Source organism: Mus musculus, chromosome 10, assembly GCF_000001635.26.
Source record: "Mus musculus strain C57BL/6J chromosome 10, GRCm38.p6 C57BL/6J".
In the NCBI taxonomy this organism is placed as follows: Eukaryota; Metazoa; Chordata; class Mammalia; order Rodentia; family Muridae; genus Mus; species Mus musculus.
Genome location: NC_000076.6, coordinates 56,451,230 through 56,471,759, shown reverse-complemented (window position 1 = coordinate 56,471,759; position 20,530 = coordinate 56,451,230). Strand labels below are relative to the sequence as shown.

General features: G+C 40.8%; 1 long non-coding RNA gene across 2 annotated transcripts in view; it reads right to left on the bottom strand.

Moving 5' to 3' along the window:
• The window catches only part of Gm36595 (predicted gene, 36595), a 43,987-nt gene that overhangs the window by 4,208 nt on the left and 19,249 nt on the right, over positions 1 to 20,530 (bottom strand). Inside the window, exons 4-5 of one of the 2 annotated variants that reach the window (NR_152768.1) lie at positions 19,364 to 19,486; positions 1,241 to 1,486 (exon numbers count right to left, since the gene is read on the bottom strand). This is a non-coding gene — a long non-coding RNA (predicted gene, 36595). The remainder of the gene's footprint in view (positions 1 to 1,240; positions 1,487 to 19,363; positions 19,487 to 20,530) is intronic. The other variant, NR_152769.1, reaches the window with a different exon arrangement.

Genomic DNA, 20,530 nt, shown 5'->3' with positions numbered 1-20,530 from the left:
ATTTTAGCAAATGTGGTGACACTTAACAAGGAAGCATATGGAAAGAAGCATCCGTGAATCTGCTCAGCAAATATGAATGAAATCCATTCCACTGCTTCAAATGCTTGTGTCGATCATGACTTAAAGTGTATGTGTTCACTGGTGACATGAAGCCCAGGCTGGCCCTGAACTTGCTATGTAAGTAAGGATGACTTTGAACTCTGGTCCTCTGGGCTCCACTTCTCAAGTGCTGGGATGCTGCCACTCCTGGTTTTCCATTTTATTTATATGATTATTCACGTACAAAGTGCTATTTAAAATGTGGCTGTGTTGCTTGTTTGTTTTGGTTGACATTGAGACAGAGTTCCACTAAGCACCCAGGGTGGGGCGTGGCGTGTGTGTGTTGCGGGGGGGGGGGGGGGGCCTTGAACTGGAGAAGCTTCTGGATCAGCCTCCCGAATGCTGGGCTTACACGGCACGTACAACTGTATTCAACTAAAACTTGGGTTTTGAGCAAATCAGGACATTCTACCCTCTACACAGTGGTTCACAACCTATGGGTCCCCACCCTTTAGTAGATCTGAAAGACCTTTCCACAGGGTTCTCCTAAGACCATCAGAAAACACAGATATTTACATTACTATGCATCACTGTAGCAAGATTACAGTCATGAAGTAGCAATGAAATAATTTTATGGTTGGAGAACACCACAGCTTTAGGAACTGTAAGCATTAGGGACTGTATTAAAGGGTTACAGTTTTAGGAAAATTGAGAATCACTGGGTTAAAGGCAATTTGAGAAGAAAAACTGTCACATCCTCTCAAGGTAGATATTAGATCTACCACATTGACTTTTGTTTGCTTGCTTGCATTTCCATTTTAGTGATTCTGGGGATGGACCCCAAGGCCTTGGCTATGTTAGGCAAACACTTTGTAACTGGACAGCATCTCTGTGATGGTCATCTTGACAGGAATATCCATTGAAATATTTTTTCATAATTCTTATTTCTAGATCAGAAAGTGAAGAGTAGCAGATTGTCCTTGATCATCTCCATCTGATTTTTGGAGATAGGTTCTCTCAGTGAGTCCGGAACTCCCCGATGCAGTTGGATTACCTGAATAGAAAAACGCCAGGGAACTTCCTGTCTTATCATCCCTGAAATGTGATTACGGCTCAAACAGGAGCCTGGCTTTAGAGGCTAGACCTTGAACCCAGCCCCCCACCCCACCCCCATCCCATGCTTTTATAGCAAACTCTTTACCAATTAAGCCATTTCTTCTGCTCCCCTCTCCGTGTTATCACAAGTTTGCTATTCATCAACAAGTAGAACATACGGAATGATATCGTAGGCAACCCAAAGATGGCCAGCAGCAGAAGCAACAGTAGCTCGTCTTCCTTCTAGTCTCTGGGAAGGAGGTTACTGCTCTATGTGCAACCTCTGCAAAGTTAGTCTGTCCAAGAAGGCTTTTGTCCAGGTGAGACCCCGCTCAGCTTCCAGTCAGCTTGTCTAAATAGAAAGATAAGGAAATGAACCTCTCACAATGACAGATGGCAATTCTTACAAGCAGGAGTATTTCTCATCTGCCTCTGTCATCCCACTTGGAGAAGGCAGCCTCACTCTGGGTGTGAACGTGGAAAGGGAGACTATGACATGACTTGTCTAAACCCCTGTTTCATAAGATGGCACCACACTGGTTTAAACATGCTGGCTTCTAACAGCCTCCAGTTAACTTTGAAAAGTGGCACACGGGAACAAACTCCTCTTGTCTTCCATAGACATCTTTCCTCCGTTTTTATTTGCTTGTTTGTTTGTTTAAAAAGCATTGTTAGGCAGGAAATAGTAATATCTATGGATTCCCTAATGGATATTATTCTCAACAGTCAAGGTAATTGATATTTATATGGTATGTGCTCTGCATTGCTTTGGAAATGCCTTATCTAGTAATTTATTTCACTTCTGTTAATGTATGGATCGAGAAGCTAAGAGGATGTGAAGCTAAAGAGTTGGAATGCAACCAAACTTGTGGGCCTGATCATAACGGCAAAAATTCCAGTCACAGAAATATCTCTGTGGCCAAACTACTGTAAACTGTCTAGTATATTTAAAGGGGGAGGGGACAAAAACAAATAAAAACAAAGATATATAATTTTTGAGGCACAATTTTTCTCTCAATGTGTTTTCTCCCAAGGCTCTTTCATTACCATATTGCAAATTAGTAGCAAAACAGAATGGAAAAAACCCAGATGTTCAAATGATCTCCTCAGAAAGCTGTCTGCCTCTCGGAATAGCCTTCCTAAAACTGGGTATATTTTTTCAGAAATGACGGCTTTCCTTGCGAGGAGGAGAGTGCAGAACGGAAAGCCTGGAATTCCTGAGCAAGGCTCCAAAATGATCGTCTTTCCTTTTACAACTTTGTTTTGATACAACTTTGTTTTGAATTTTCCGGAGCGGTACCGGGAACGTTATGAGCAGCCTATCTCTGTTGTCCGGGTTTTACGCCTTTCCTTCTGTGTTAACCTGAAGCCGGATTTCAGCTAGCCTGTGTGCAGCCCCCGCTGAGCCAAAAATCCTAGACTGGAGATTCCAGGCTTGCTTCCTTCCATGTGGCATCCAGACTGCCAGCATTCTTGCTGATTCACGGGGACAGGCTAGAAGGTTGCAGGATAGTGACCCTGTTGGGACAAGACCCGGACTTTCTTTGTAACCCCCAGCTTTGTCTAAGCTCCACCAGGGCATTTAGACTCTCTCTCATCAGCTTCTTCATCTGCAAACTGAGAATCAGCCTGGTATTAGGCACTTAACTTTGTTTTCTTTGAGGAAGTGCTTTGAACATGAGAGAAGCTGCATTTATTTTGTTTAGCAACCAACCTAAATTACTGGGGTCAGAAACAAGACACACCGTGTATTTTGATGGCACTTCTTGATTTTCCTGCTCTGCCAATCCAACGCTTACACAGACCAGCTCATCCCAGCCTGTTGCTGATCACTATCTCCCGTTTTCTTTACTTTCCGGATTTAAACTCAAAGCCTGTATGATTGAGCCAGCAAGCTAGGCTTTGAGGAATGTGTCATAGTTATGTCTCTAGGCAGACGGTTGGATCACACCCAGGAAAGCTGGCCTGACACTTCCACACATCCGACTTTAGGTCAGTTAAAAAGCTCAAAGTAACCAATATGACAACTGGAGAATTTGCAAAGCAAACTTTCTCAGTTTTAATGAGAAAAGTAAGAATTTGGTTAATTCCTGCACTATATTACCTTTTTACCAAGACCCAAGATAACAATTATATACTTATCAAATAAAGCATAAGCATGTTTGCTTCTTTTTTTAATTACATTTTATTTTTTGGTATATATATTTGAGTATATGTGTGTGAGTCCAGGAGATCATGCATGTCCAAGCTCCTGGAACTGGAGGTATATATGGTTATGAGCTGCTATGTTGTGCTGGGAACCCTAACCTGGTCTATTATAAGAGTAAGAAATACTTTTTACTGCTGAGTTATTTCTCTTGTTCACAAAGCTTAGTCAGCTCTAGTCTTAGTGATCTTTTGAGATCTGTTTGACACCAAATCACAGAAGATTCAAATTACCTATATTTAGTTCAAACTGTTTTGAATATGCTAAATAAAACACATGAAGTTTGTTGCTCATATCTTGTCACATTTTTACCGGGTACATAATATTTCAGCTGAGAATCAGAGCAGAAAATTGATTAAAAAAAATGTACTTGGGCCAGGCCTGGCAGCACAACCTTTAATGTCAGTACTTGGAAAATAGATCTCTGAGTTCAAAGCTACCTTTGTCTATATGCCAAGTTCCAAGCCAACCTCTGTTGCATAGTAAGATCCTGTCTCAAAACAAACAAACAAAAATGTACTTGAAGACATTGTGGTGGTTTATACCTGTGGCTCAGGCTCTCAGATCAACAATTGATAAATGGGTCCTCATGAAACTGCAAAGCTTTTGTAAAGCAAAGGACACTGTCACATAGGACAATTAGGCAACCCTCAGATTGGGGAAGGCTCTTCACCAACCCTACATCTGACAGAGGGCTAATATCCAAAATTTACAAGGAATTCAAGAAGTTATACACTAACAACCCAAATAACCCAGTTAAAAAATGGGGTACAGAACTAAACAGAATTCTCAACAGAGGAATATCCAATGGCTGAGAAGCACTTCCAGAAATGTTCAAAGTCCTTAGTCATCAAGGAAATGCAAATCAAAATAACTATGAGGTTCTATCTTATACCCATCAGAATGGCTAAGATCAAAAACTCAAGTGATAGCACTTGCTGGCAAGGATGTGGAGCAAGGGGAACACTCCTCCATTGTTGATGGGAGTACAAACTTGAACAAACACTCTGGAAAACAATTTGGCAGTTTCTCAGAAAACTGGGACTAATTCTACCTCAAGACCCAGCTATACCTCCTGGGTATATACATAAAAGATACCCCAACATCCCACAAGGACACTTGCTCAACTATGTTCACAGCAGCTTTATTTGTAATAGCCAGAAACTGGGAACAACCTAGATGTCCCTCAACTAAAGTAAAGATAAAGAAAATGTGGTACATCTGCACAATGGAATATTATTCAGCTACTAAAACCCAAGACATCATGAATTTTGCAGGCAAGTGGGTGGAACTTGAGAATATCATCCTGAGTGACGTAACCCAATCCCAAAAGGATGTGTGTGGTATGTACTCACTTTAGCCATAAAATACAGGCCACCCATACTACACTCCACAGACCCAAAGAAGCAAAACAAGAAAGAAGGTCTAAGTGAGAATGCTTGGATCTCACTTAGAAGAGGGAATAAAATAGTCATAAGAGGCAAGTGGATGGAGGGAACTGGGAAGGAGTGGAGATGGAGAGAGGAATGGGGGATTCAGGATCAGGTGTGGAGAAGGACAGGAAAAATGACTAGATGGCCATGAAAATGAATGGCAATCTACAACTGAAGTGAGTAAGGAGGTGTGTGGGGGTAGGGGGGGGATCTCCAAGATGAAACATGGCCTGGGACAAGGGAGGTGCCCAAGAAACAGCAGGGGTGATCTTAGCTGTGTCTTACTACATTGGAGATATGGAACCTGAAGAAGCTACCTCCTGTAGCCAGACAGGAACCCCAGTGGAATGATAGAGACACCAACCCAACCCACAAAACTTTCAACCCAAAATTATCCTGTCTACAAGTAATATGGGCACTGGGGAAGGAGCAAGACTGAGGGAACAACCGACCAGTAACCACAACTCAACTTGAGACCCATCCCATGGGCAAGCACCAATCCCTAACACTATTAATGATACTCTGTTATGTTTGCAGACAGAAAAATGTTGTATTCTGAGAGGCTCCACCCAGCAACTGACTCAGACAAATTACAGACAGCCACAGCCAAACAGTGGATGGAGCTTGGGAACTTTTATGGAAGAATAGGAGGAAGGATTTCAGCCCCAAAGGGGGATAGGAAATCCACAGGAAAACAAACAGAATCAACTAACCTGGCCCCTTGGGGCTGTCAGGTCTGAACCACCAGCCAAAGAGCATGCATAGGCTGGACCTAGGCCTTCCTGTTCATATGCAGCAGATGTGCAGCTTGACCTTAATGTGGGTCCCAAATAACTGGAGCAGGGGCTATCCCGAAAGCTGTTGCCTGTATGCAGGATATGTTCTACTACCTGGGCTGCCTTGTCTGGCTTCAGTGGAAGAGGAAGTGCCTAGCCTCACAGAGACTTTAAGTGCCAGGGTGGAGGGAATACCCAGGGAGGCCCCACCCACTCAGAGGAGAAGGGGAAAGGGATGAAGGAAGGATTGTGGAAGGGGGCGATCAGGATGGGGTCAGTGAGCGAAATGTAAAGTGAATACATTTTTTAAAAATTTAATTTAATTTAAAAAAAAAGAAATTACAGGCCAGCCGCTAATCTCATACATGAGATACTGCTGCTAAATAAATAAATCACAAATGGAAAATGTACATTAATAAAATATTTTATTTTATGTGTATGGGTGTTGTGACTACATATTTGTCTTATGCCCAAGGTACCACCTGCCTGGGGCACAAAGAAGCTAAAAAGGAGTCACCACACCCCTTGGGATTGGAGCTGCACATGGCTATGCACTATCATGTATGTGATGGAAACCAACCCCTGTCCCTCTAAAAGAATAGCTAGTGCTCTAGCCACTGAGCAATCTCTCCAACCCCAAATAAAGTATTTACTTTTGTTTTAGTTATTAGTAAGTGTGCATATATGTATGAGAGACAGAAACAAAGACAGATAGAGGCGGGGTGATCACATGACATGGCATGGTACATATGTGAGTGTCAGAGAATAATCCTTGAGAGTTAATTCTCTCCTTGTACATTTACATGGGTTCCAGTAATGGATTTCAGGTCTCTAGGCTTACATCGTCTTGTCAGTATGTAATAAATTATTTTAAAATTCTTCTAATGATTTATATTAATTCTATGTGCATTGGTGTTTTGCCTGCATGTGTCTCAGGTCCCCTGAAACTGGAGTTAACAAACAGCTTAAGCTGCCATGTAGGTGCTAGGAATTGAACCCAGGTCCTTTGAAAAAAGCAAATCAGTGTTTTTAACCACTGAGCCACTTCTCCAGCCCCATAAGGAATTGTTTTTAATGATCAAAAGTCGTTTCTAATGTAAGTTTAGGAAATTTCCCAAAAATAGCTTTCAAGAGTAAAAAGACAAGGATTTTTTTTTTTTCTAATTTAGGGGCTTGTGTCCTACAATTTCCTCAGACATGTTAGCCAACATTATATTAACTCTGGGCAAACTAAAAATCAATCATAATTAACTTTTCTGTAATATATAGGCATATTTTATTAATTCTAGAATCTAAATGTCCTTTCAATTGCTTTGAGTGACTACTCTACTGTGCGATAGTTAATTTTCTATGACAATTTGGCTCAGCTGGTGTATCCAGACGTTTGGTGCTCATATGAAGCAGATGTGCAGCTTGACCTTACTATGGGTCCCAAACAACTGGAGTGGGAGCCATTGATTTCAGATCATAGGCTTCACTTATTTCCTAGATACTCTATGCCAAATAAATGTTGCATCCCTTGGGAAAAGGCCTACCGCATACCTTCTTCGTTATGACCACTTGAGACAGCTCATTCCTACTGCATTGACTAAAGTCACTCTTGGGCTAGATCCCAAGAAAAAGCCTGTGGATATCTCAAGGTCACATGCTCACAGCTCATCATGAGGGGAAAAAACTGTTCAGGAAGGCTGTCTCTGCTGGGTCTTTTTGGTTATTTATTTATTTATTTATTTATTTTTGTTCTTCGAGACAGGGTTTCTCTCTGTAGCCCTGGCTGTCCTGGAACTCACTCTGTAGACCAGGCTGGCCTTGAACTCAGAAATCCACCTGCCTCTGCCTCCCGAATGCTGGGACTAAAGGCATGCACCATTATTTATTAGTGATTGCTCTTGTCAGCTATGCTAGACTTAATTTTATGAACATAATCCAAAGCCAACGAAAACCTGAAGCTAGAGATCAAAGATTTGATAATTTCTAGCCTTCACTAAATGTTGTGGTTAATGTCTATAATCCCAACACTAGGGAGACTGCAGGAGCAGAATTACTCTGAGTTTAAGGCAAGATACATACTCAGTATATATATATACTGAGGACCAAGCCAGCTGTGGTTACATGGCAAGACCCTGTCTTCACTATTACCCTCCTATCCCCCCTACTTACTACTGTAAGAAAAGTACCCTTTACATCTTTTATAATCTCCAGAGTAATCCAGAGAGTACAGAATGATCACTGTGTTTAGTCATCACAAAAAAATCTCTTGAATATTCAAATACGCAGATTTGAACTTTGGATAGTAGGTCAAAAGGGTCAACAGAGGCTACACAAATTGAGTAGCAAAGATTGCCCAAGTGAGCCAATGTGTATCCGTATACATGTGTGTGTGTAAACTTTAGTGTTAAAACAAACTATACTTCTGGGCATAAGAGGGGTCTGGTGTTTGGCACAGGCTTGAAGTGGGATGATAGAATGTTTTTCCCAAACATCCTCAAGTTCATGTTGAAATGTGCTTTCAAATACATAGAAAAAGAATTTAACTCACTGTGGTTGTTTGAGAAAGCTAACCCCCAGAGCCAGGCGTTTGAATACTCCATTCCCAATTGGTAGATACTTCAGGAAACTTAGGAAGAGTAACTCTGCTGTTTCCTTCTCTCTTCTTTGTCTTTGTGGTTAGATATATGAGCTCTCAGCTCTCAGCTTCCAGCTCCAGTTGCCATGTCTCCCTGCTGCATCCCATAGGAACCGTAAGCCTGAAATAAGCTCTTCATTCCCTCAGTTGCCTTAGCTATGGTAATTTGTCACAGCAATAGCAAAGAAACAAGTACACTCATATTTCCAAATTCTTATTCAGAGTTGCTCTATATAAGTCTACAAATAAGCCAAAGACTTGACTCTAATGTGCATGGAACCAAAACCCAAACTGACCAAAGCCTACAGCATTCAAGAGGAAAGGAGAGAGTTCCAAGTAGCTTCTAGTGCACACTATACGTGAAACTTCTTTATTATGTCTCTTCTTGAAATGTTGAAGTGGTACTATTGTTACATTGGTACAATAGCTAATGTAAAGGCCAATGAACTTCTACAGTATGTCTTTCTATTCCAGATTATAAATAAGCCAACATGGCTAAGCAGTTGCTCATTACTATAAATGGAAATAAGGGTGTTCATTTTGCTGCATAATGATTTACATAGTATCATATACCATTCTATTATATTTGTTTTACAATAGGCAAACTACATTAATTCCATTTGAATTTTTTCCCCAAGCAAAAATAGAATATATCTGTCTAAGTTATGGATAAATTTTAAAAGAGCTTGATAGTTTGGGTGATGGTAAAATATATTTTCACAAGACTGCACATTTCTACCCCACGTTTTCTGAGAACCTCGATGACTTTAACTGGTATGTTGATGTCAGGAAGCAGGTAGGAGGAATGACCAAATAGCACTTCAGTCATGTGTGTGTGTGAACATTCTACCCTTCAGCCTCTACCCAACCAGCAGGGTGAGAACTCCAACCTGCTTCACCAGAGATAGAGATTGGGGGTTAGGGTGGACTAGCATGTTGCTCAGTTGGCAGAATGCTTGCCTCCCAGCACTGAAAACACCAGTGTGTTTGCACAAACTTTTAATGATAGGCCTCAGGAAGAGGATGCAGGAGGATCATCCTCAGCTTTATGTTGAGTTTGAGGATTGTCTGTCACACTGAATGAGACCCTGTCTCAAAACAAGGCGGGGGTGGGGGGGGTGGGGGGGACAGGTAAACATGCTGTCTCCAAGCCTGAAGACCAAAATACTTCAGCTCCCAACTTGGTAGGAAAGAACACAACTCCTATGTTCTTTCAATAGTGCACTTATATATAAATAAATAAATAAATAAATAAATAAATAAATAAATGTAATTTTTAAAAACTCCAAGGAAAAAGAAAATCAAGGGCTTCAGAGATGATTCAGAGGTTAAGAGAACTTCCAGATCTTTTGGAGAAGATGTAGCACACTTTACCATATCCCATGGGCTGTAAAAAACAGTATGCTCCTGAAGTCAGGATACAGTTAAGCATTGTGTAGAAGAATTTTAATCCAGGAGCATGGCTGTTCTAACAAGGGATCACATCCAAAGGTATGTGTTAGATGGAATGCAGACAAACTCTGTCTTACAGTATGATCTAGCTGTACTACCAGCATGCCCTTAGTACGCACTTTTTTTTTTTTCGAGACAGGGTTTCTCTGTATAGTCTTGGCTGTCCTGGAACTCACTCTGTAGACCAGGCTGGCCTCGAACTCAGAAACCCACCTGCCTCTGCCTCCTGAGTGCTGGGATTAAAGGCGTGCGCCACCACCCGGCTAGTACGCACTTTTAATCCCTAACAATGAAGGTAAGGTTACTTTGTAGAAGGAAGCAGCCATGTTTGAAAGTAGTGTCGAAATGAGGGGCAGACAAAGTGATGAATCAGAGAAAGAACTGACAGTATATGCCAGAGATAGGATATGCCCAACTCACACAAGAACAGAAGAGGGAGAACAGCAAGAGAGAAAAAGGATGGTGGTGTGGTATGTAGTGGGTGGTAGGTGCTTATGGCAGTGTGACCAGGACAGTTTTACAGAGGCAGGTTACGGAGAGAACAATCTAGACACATGTGAAGACAGAAAAAAGTCAAAGGATAGAGGATCCAGTAGATTAGAATGTATTGCCAAAGTTAGTATCAGGCCAGGCACAGCAATTTAGTCAGAAGCTGAGAGAAGCTGGATTGAATCAGTCATCTTGGAAGATTAGATTGTAAGAAGATTAGAAGCTTCTAGGCTTACCTAGACACAGGAATAGAACAGAAAAATAATGCTCTGGGCTCACCCAAAACCATATATTCACACATCTTTGGTACAGATATCATTTCATCACATCATCTGAAGAAATAAAGCAACATTTACACTCTAGTTTAACTGTTAATGTAGTTTTCTTTTATAAAGGCACAAAGACTACTATGGCTCCAAGTTTATAACAGTTCAAATTTTCATTAAATATAGGAAATTAAAACTGGTTTGTTCAGTCTATTCACACTTTTTTTTATTTTTGAGAAAGGTTCTTACTACATAGCACTGGCTGACTTGAACTCATTATGTAGATGAAATTAGCCTGGAATTCAAAGATCCACCTATCTTTTGTAAAAGTGCTAGATTTTAAAGACATTTTGGATTTTTTTTAATTAATCTTTTTCTCTTATTGAGGCCCAGTCTTGCTATGCAACCCATGTCAGCCTAGAACTTATAAACCTCCTTACTCTGCCTCTGCCTTCCAATTATTGAGGTTATAGCATGTAACATCATTCATGCCTGGTCTTACAACAATATATTTACCATATTTTATCACTCAGCTTTTGATTTATTGTAATGTATATTTTCAGAGGCATTCATGTTTTAGGCATCTCCTTATATTTGCATGTAGATTTATGTTCATACCCTCATTAAAAATGTCCTGTGATCTTTGCTGTTGTCCCATTTCATAGATGAAAACTACTGCAACTCCCAGGGACTGAGTGACATTTGAAATTAGCAGTTGTGGGGCTGTGTGGAAATCAAAAGCATCTCAGACTCTAAGTTTACCTCTGTTTTTCTCAGCAACCTTTTCTCTGTTTGCAGCTTGGTAAGGTCTTCCAGCCTTACTTACTTCTAAGATCTAAAGGAAATACAAAGCCACTCATTAAACTTAGGGCTTTGCCAGTGCCCATTATATTCTTTTTAAGAAATGCTTTTTATTTATTCTTCAATAATTGCATATGTGTATAAGCATTCTTTGATCGTATCCATCCCTGACACTTCTCTTCCACCCATTACAACCTGTTCACCCTCACGCCTTCTGGTTTTTTATGGCCAGTGAGTCAGGCTAGCACTGCCCTCCTGCATGTGACTCTGGAACCACCATCGTGTGGTATGCACAATTTCCCCCCAAAAAACTATTCCCCTATCACCAGATGCCATCACCTGTCAGTAGTTAGGGCTGGAACCCCATGAGCCCTTTCCTCATCTGTGTTAAAGTTTTGACTGGCTTGATCTTGAGCAGGTAAACATGACTGCTGTGAGCTCATGAATTTGACAGCCATGTCCTGTCAAGAAGAGAATTTTTCTTTAGCATTTCTCTCCATCCTCTGGCTCTTACATTCTTTCAGATCCTGCTTCCAGGATGTTCCCTTGAGCCTTGGCAATGGGCTACAGGGTTGATATAGATGTCCCATTTACGGCTATATGCTCTTTTTTAAAAAAAAATCACACAAATAAATATTTAGGTTTTATGGATTTTTCAAACAAGATTTGTTGTCTCTTTCCTTCTCCCCTAGTTCACCTTCTCTCCTTGCACCTTAAAGAATGAAAGAAAAAAAAAGGCCTTTTTCTTTATGTTGCTTTTGTTTTATTTTGGTTATTTGTTTGTTTTCAATTAAAAAATTTTGTTTTGTTTGTTTATTTTGATTCATTTCTTTTTCCCTTTTTCTTTTAGAAGCACTTGTAATGCTTCTGCTTTTGGCTTCTGTGTACTGGGATTACAGCCTGCCCCACCAGGCTTAGCTGTACAAAGGTCTTGACCCAGTTAAGAGCTATGTGGATGTTTATTCTGAGGGAGCAGGGAGGTTCACAACTCTCAGATACAAACTAAAAGGAAAGAGCCATGTATATTAAAGTATTTTCTATCTTGGTCACCATTCTATTGCTGTGAAGAGACATCAAGACCAAGGCAACTCTTTAAAAAAAAAATTTTAACTGTGGACTGGCTTACAGTTTCAGAGACTTAGGCCAGTTTCATCACAGTAGGCAGCGTGGCAGCAGACAGGCATGGTGCTGGAGACAGGGCTAAGGGCTACATCCTGACAGAGAGAAAGCTTGGATCTGGCATGGGCTTTTTAAATGTCAAAACCAACCCATAGTCACATACTTCCTCTAATAAGCCTGCACCTCCTACTCCTTCTAATCCTTTCAAATATTACCATTTCCTGCTGACTATATATGCTACATTCAAATATATGTGCCTATGGGGGACATTCTTATTCAAACCAACACAAACCCTTTATCCCTTAGTGTCAGTGACATTGGGTACTGAATGGTATGATAATAAGGTATATCTTTCATATATTTGACATTGTTTCTGGCTACTATGATTTTTCTTGTTTTTACTGCTTGTTTTGGTTCAGTTTTCAGATAGGATCTTGGTCTGACCTTGAGCTCTGGTCCTCTTGCTTCTATCACCCCTGTTCTGAGATGCACCAGCACACTCAAAGTTTTTATTTTAATTTTTTCTTAGTACTAAGAATTGAATCTACAACTTCAGAGACATTGGGAAAGTGAGATATACCCTTAGTCCCTTATGACTTGAAAATGAAGGGAGGGGGAGTTATAGCATATAGTTGGAAGAGCCCTGAATTCTTACCTGAAGTTTACAGCCAACTCCATTTTTCAACTGAGAAATCAAAACCAAGGTTTTTTTCACTTTTATTTCTAAACAGGGAAGAAATTTTTATTCACTTCCTCTCTCCTACTTAAATAGACTTTATGGGGAAATGAAATGTCCTACCAGGTGTTGTTAACTGCTCAAGCTATCTTAATAAATGTAACCCCCAATTCTACTTACTTTTTCCAGAAAGAACCAAGGAATATTTTGAAGGCTACCATCTGCAAATACTATGTTATTCCTTGCTTGCTCTAGAAGACACACCCCAGATGTCTGTGGTATTATTTCACTAGGGTTATTTTCTTATCCTTGTGGGTTATCATTTTCCACCAACCAGAGCATGCCCTTTTATTTTCCAAACCAAACTCTGCCAAACAATTTTGAAAGACCTGATGTTGTGTTTGAGGCATGCTTTAGCTTGAAAGCTAAATCCCATCTGAATTCTTTTTTTTTATTTGACCAAGAAAAAAGCAAAGCCTATATGAGTACAAAGTGGGATTCAGAGCCTTGACATCTGTTCTTGCACATCTGCCTGAATATATACAAGAAATTGCATAAAGGACACAAATACTTTTACTTCATGTTTGTGTAAAATTATTTTGGCGTAAAACAAGGGAAACATTATTTTCAACTATCAAAGTATAGAGACCTAAAAATTCACGGTGTTTTCTTGTTCTTAAGTCCATATCTAAAGCATTATTAAAAATGTGGTAAACTTTTAGATGGAATAAATCTAAGGAGGAGAAATAAATTCCAATCTGTTCAATGGAATGTGCTGACAAGTAAGTGCAAGCAGGTGAAAAAGAGAAGGCCTTCCTTCTTCAATTGTCCTTACATGGGTCTCCAGCAGAAGGTATATCCCAGATTAAAAAAATATACCACTACAACTGGACCTAAGCTATTCTTTACTTGGAACTTGCTCTGTAGATCAGGCTGGCCTCAAACTCAGAGATCTGCCTACCTCTGCCTCCCAAGTGCTGGGATTTAAGGCACGTGCATGTTACTCCACCCAGATTCATTTATTTTTAACTAACAGCAATATATCAGTTGTTTTATCATGTAATTTGTGAGCATGGTGATATATGTAACAGTGCTACTGGATTTATTTTTCTATAAATAAAATAATTCTCAGAATTAAGACAAATTAATCTGTAGTAAATTAGTAAAACTAGCACTTATTAATGAGATTTAATGAACCTAGATTCAGATAGGAAAAATATTTTAAGCTATGCTACTCTCTGTGATGGCTATTCCCAGTTGACAACCTGACTACATCTGGAATGAACTACAATCCAGAAATGGAGGACACAGCTGTGATTCAGATATTGAAGTTGGAAGACACAAGCTTTTGATCAAGATCTTGATGTGGGATGACATCAATATACTATACAATAAACCCTGTCACATAAAACAAAACATTTCAGAACAAAACAAAAAAACTATAGTTTTTCTTATCGCTATTCTAATAAAATTATTAGTTATATTTGGAATTTTGAATTGATTTTTTACAGGTCTTTTCAGTAGACACCAGTCGTTGTGTTAGAATAAGATAATGATAAAAACACATCCCTCTGGTTTCCCTTCAATACAGCTAGGAAGGTAAATACAGGCATAAAAGTATATCAAGTATCTATGACTCTCCAGACCCAGTCCTGGGGGCTGTATGCTAAGTCATTTACTCCTCACACAATTTTGTAAGCAGTGTGCTTGTTTCATTTTTAATTACAAAACTGTGACACACAGAGAGAAAACAAATTGCCCCAAATCACAAAATACAAAAGCATGGAATAATGATTTGAACCCTGAACCCCAGACTACATGCCCACCATCACTTCTGAGGCATTTTGTGAAGAGTAAAGAGTATAGATATGTTGATGATAAGATTAATAATAAGAAATGTCAACACTGATCAGTATAAGCAGCACCTGATATTCCCCTCCTCAGTTCAAGTCTTACATGATTTGGCTTTTAATAGCATGGCAGGAAGACAATTTTATAACATATTAAATATAAAAAAACAAAGTACGTTCCTAGCACTGTTTTGGAAATCTGGTTGTTGTTTGCTTTTTTAAAACTATTTTTCATTTGTTTGTTTGTTCATACCACTTTGAGACCTTTGTTATTGGATTTATGGTGCTTAAAACGTTCACCTAACAGAGGCAATATTGGTGAAGGGCGAACTCTAACTGCATGCCCATGACTGAAGATGCAGAAAGAGATTCAGAAATGTGATATAGATGCTCCCATTTCCAGCAGTCGCCTTGTAGTTAGCATCTGATGGAGAGCATGCAGGAATCCATGTCTGCTGTCTACACACATATTTGGAAATCCTGCCCCATTACCTGAGCCACAGAGAATCTTTATCAAAGTAACTATACAATAAAGAACAATGGTTGATTTTATCTAAGGCTATCTCCAAAGATGAAAATGTCTTACAACATACCTCCGTGTTGTAAGCTGTCAGGCTACCTTGTTGAATCTGCCCAAGGGGTGTAACAAATAGTCCTTTACTTAAGCCATTAAGATATTCATTGACTAGATAAGACATTCTGATTCACACTGGAAAAAAATGAGCAATATGTTTAAGCCACTCCTGACTACACCGCTAAAGAGAACACTGGGGAAATAGCCATAAAAGTCTTCCCTATGACAAACTCTGGAACAAGGATGTGGTATATTCTTAGATGTATCATCTCAAGAAACTACTTTCCTACATTGCTTAATCTAATTTACACATTTATTTCCTCACCACAATGATTGCATCAAAGTGTATATACTGAAACTAGTTGCCTATCACACAGCTACACTAAGCAGTCTTAACAAAATACTTTGTTACTAGATCCTTGTGGAAAACCTTCTCCAGCTCTTCTGAAATGTCTCTCACAGTGATGTTCATATCCTAAGCCTTTCCCAAGTCTTTTAGTTTTTTGAAACAACAACAACAAAATGTTTTTTTTTTTAATTTATTTTGAAACAGGAGCTCACCACCTTGCCCAAGCTGACTTTAACTTAACTCTGCAATCCAGGCAGGCCTTGAAATAGTGATTCTTCTGCCTCAAGCTTACAAGTGACTAGGATTACAGACTAGGATTACTATCCGAGGCCAAATTAAGTTGGACTTTTTTTTTTGGGGGGGGGGGGGGGATTCGAGATAGGGTTTCTCTGTGTAGCCCTGGCTGTCCTGGAACTCACTTTGTAGACCAGGCAGGCCTCGAACTCAGAAATCTGCCTGCCTCTGCCTCCCAAGCGCTGGGACTAAAGGAGTGCGCCACCATGCCCAGCTTGATAAAACTTTTGAAGGTTACCTTTTAAAAGTCCAATTTAGCCGGGCGTGGTGGCGCACGCCTTTAATCCCAGCACCTGGGAGGGAGAGGCAGGCAGATTTCAGAGTTCGAGGCCACCCTGGTCTACAGAGTGAGTTCCAGGACAGCCAGGGCTACACAGAGCAACCCTGTCTCGAAAAACCAAAAAAAAAAAAAAAAAAAAAGTTTTATCAAAGCAGGTGTGGTGGTACCTGGCCATAATTCTAAACTGGGGGAGGTGGGTGTAGGAAGATCAAAAGTTCCAAGCCAGCCTGATCTTACTCAGAACATACATATATATATACACACAAGAACATACACACACACACACAGACAATCAAGTACACATATACTCTTATGTACAGGGTTGCACACATATGCACAAACATGCATACACATGCACACATACACAAAAGAAAAAAAGAAAAAAATGTTACCGCATTTCTTCATTCTTTACAGCTGTCGACTGTTACTGGACAACTTTCGATGAAACTGCCCACACTGAATCAGCATACACTACACTGATTATTTTGCAAGTATCCCATACTAAACAATTGATGTCTGTTAAATTTACAAATGAAATTAGGGGCTAAGTGTAATGACACACACACTTAATCCTGGCATTCAGGAGGCAAAGAAAGGCAGGTGGATCTCTGAGTTTCAAGCCATCCCAGTCTACACAGCTAGCTCCTGGCCAGCCAGGACTACATAGTGCCACCTTGACTAATTAATAAAGAATTAAACTAAAATGAAAAAGACTTTGGGCCTTGGGTTTACCTCAATAGAAAAGCACTTTACTTATAGCCAAGAGACTTTAAAAACTTTTAAATCTCAGCATCCCACCCTCCCACCCCAACGAGAGAAAATGTCTGTGGAAATCAAGAATAGAGAAGCTCTAAATTCTGGAGATTGCTAATGAGAGCAAGGCTATCAGGTCCCTGGGTCCTTCAAGCGTTTTTCTCACTCAGATTGTCACTTTGCCCTGCAATGCCTCTGTGCTTGTGGTCGTGGCTATGGAGGGAACCACACTGCCACTCAGATCCAGTTAGTTCTGGCTGTTCCTGAGGACAGGTCAGTGGTCGCTTCCATTTCCACTCCACAGCACTCAATTACTCATGAGGTGCAAAATTAGTAAAATTGTTGCATAGTCTTGGTTGGCCCCCTACTCACAATATATCCCAGGCTAACCTTAAACTCACAGTAACTCTCCTGCCTCAGCCCACCAAGCATCAGCATTACAGATGTTCACCCAGATGTAGTTTTATAGAGTCTTTGCTTCTTAAGGTGGAGTGCTGTTCTCATGGTGCTCTCACAAAGAAGAGTGTGGTCCTCGCCTGTTACAGCACTCAGTCTGGGCAGCACTGTAGAGCTGGCAACCGTGTGGATGCAGGAAAGCTGGCCTTACCCAGAGCTAGCTGCAGCACCGGGGAGACTGGCCCTGCACCTCGCCCAGATGGACAACACAAGAGATCTGCCCCTGATGGCAGGGGTGTGGATCAGCTGGCCCCACAGGCCTGAGCACAGGAAGAGCTGTACCTATCCTTTACCAGCCATTCAGTGGTGAGAGTATGGGAGAGTTGCGTGCCCCACCCCCACCGCAACCCATGCATCAGGCAGGAGAGCTGGCCCCACCCCTTGCCAGCTGCCACAGATGGGAGTGGTGCCCTGCCCTTTACCTGGGTAGAGTGGGAGAGCTGGCCTTGGTAGTGTGGGTGCACTAGAGTGGATGGGCAGACCAACTCCACTACCACCCAGGCCCAGATCCAGGGTTCTGAATTGGCCCACCCCAACATCTGTCCTACCTGTGAACACCTAGAGTGTGTGAAGGGGCCAGTCCTGCAGATCCAAAGCTGTAGGATCTCCATGACACAGGGCAACAACAGAATATCTGGGAGGAGTCCAGGTGAGGATCCAGTATTGAAAGTGTGGCAGAGGCCTCAGTCAGACCATGAACATTTGCAAGTGAAGCTCTTTGAACAAAAGTGTATGCTGTGTGATGCACTGCAACTTCCAATATATGCCTTATTGCTTTCTGTTTTTCTTTTCTTTAAGGAGGGAGCTTGCAAGGGCAGAGGGTGGATATGGAGAAATGGGGAGATGAGTGGGATTGGGGTGCATGGTGTGAAACTGACAAGAATCAAGAAAAAAAGAGAGAGAAGAAGAAAGAGAGAAGAGACTGAGAGGCAGGCCCAAAGATACATGTTAGCAATACAGCCCTTGGGAGGCCAGAACCAAAGAAAGCCAGTCTGGCTCCATACACAATGAAACAGAGTCTCAAAAGAAACAAAAGGAAAGAAAAAAAACAAAGGTGTCTTGTGGCTGTTTGCCCTTGGAATGGAAAGATAAGTCAGAATGGAAAGTACGAAATCAAAGGGCGGATGGTTCTAGGATAAGTTCACAGTTCTAGCTTCAGACTCTGTAGCTGCTAGGATGAAGTAAACACCAGCAACACATCCGTGTCCTCCCACCAGTGAGAAGCCTGTCTCGGAAAGACCACAGGTTCTAGGTCAGCCTGAACTACACAGTAAGACCCTGTCTCAAATAAACAAAGGGATAGAAGACAAAACAAAAGAGGTGTGAAAGTGGAAAGAAAAAGTTCAAAACAGCTTCACTTAAGCTACATCTGTGTGACCTAGGCTACTGCAATGGAGGGGAGGATTCTGGGAAGGAAAAGTCCAGTATCACATTAAAGGGCTAATTATTCTACCATATCTCTTTAGCGTGGTTTCAGATGAGCCCACCTTTCTTGGGGACTGTCCTTTGGCCAAGTGACTAACCCATCCTAACTAGAATGGTAGGTTTCTACTGAGGCCAGAGATTCTATTCTCTTGGTCTTTTCTGTTACTCTAACTCTATTATGTTCTCCACTATATCACTAAATAAGCCTTAAGCTCTACAGGGAGGAGGAAGACAAAATTAACAATAAACTTCAGGGAAAAAAAAATACGTCTAAACCCGGCAAAGTTTGTCATCCCAGCTGTTGGGATGTGGAGAGAAGAAGGTCAGAAGTTCATAGTCACCCTCTAGGCCATTCAATGTTACCCCCGACTCTATGAGATCCACTCTTCATTAAAAAATCTTACCTTTAAGAGATGGTAAGCATTTCTTGAGTGCAGAGAAACAAGTTTTCTCTAAACCACTTGAAAGGATCTCTGATTCTGTCTTGGAAATCTCTCATCAAACTCTGTGTCAGCTGAGCCAATCTTCTGGGAAAATAAAAAATAAAAAATAAAAGAAGTGTGGCACAATAAAATATAAACCTTATTGCCTAAAACAATAAAGCCAAATTGAGTTGGTTTGTGTTTACAAATTATGACTATTTTAACTAGCAAAGAATTCAAGACCACATCATTTTATCTATCATTATCTCTGTAAAAGGTCAGCCACAGATTATATCCTGGCTTTTACTGGTACGGATTCCTTGCCACTTCATGGTAAGCTGCCCTATGAACCTCTGGGAGCAAACTCCATGCAGCAATAAGTAACAGTAGCTCTCTTTCATGGCTTTGCCCTCAGAGGTCTCCCAAGCTATTCATTTAGTTATGACGTTGTCCATTGTCTCAGCCGAGTTTCAAAGCCTTCTAGAACATACTAAACAAGGTAATTAAGGAGAGGCCAACTCTGTGATATGTCCCCAAAGTAAATAATACTCAGCCATGTAGATTTGGGTTCTTTTCGAGATGTAAAATAGCTCTCAACTTTGTGAAATAGAAAAACAGAGGTCCAGGGGTGTGGTACTTCCTGGTTCTAGGATAACTTTTCCTCATTATAAACTAGGTCAAAGGCACATCATAAAGTTGAGTCAGGAGACAACCTTTTGTCCTAATCTTCTGTCCCATTACAAAATTAATAGTGATTAATCTTGTCTCGACAACACTATTTCACCCGGTGAGTGACTCCCTCCTCCTAGGGACAGTTTTGGTTTTTCCCTACTGTTTTGTCTCTCTAACTGGCTCCCAAGTCCCACCCTCTGCACTTGCCTCCACTTGCCTCATCCTTAGCTACCATCACCACTTACATCTCTGCTGCCCCATCTCTCCTCTCTGCACAGTCTCTCGAATACCATGGGGTTTTTTTGGTTTGGTTTGGTTTTTTGGTTTTTTGTTTTTTTTTTTAAGAGTAACCATATTTATTTCAATTTTTGTACCAATATGCATAGATTTATACCAATGAGAAATGATTTAACTATGCACATAACAACGACTTTTGTATTCCAATGGCTGTTAAGGTAACCGGCAGGCTCCTCAAAT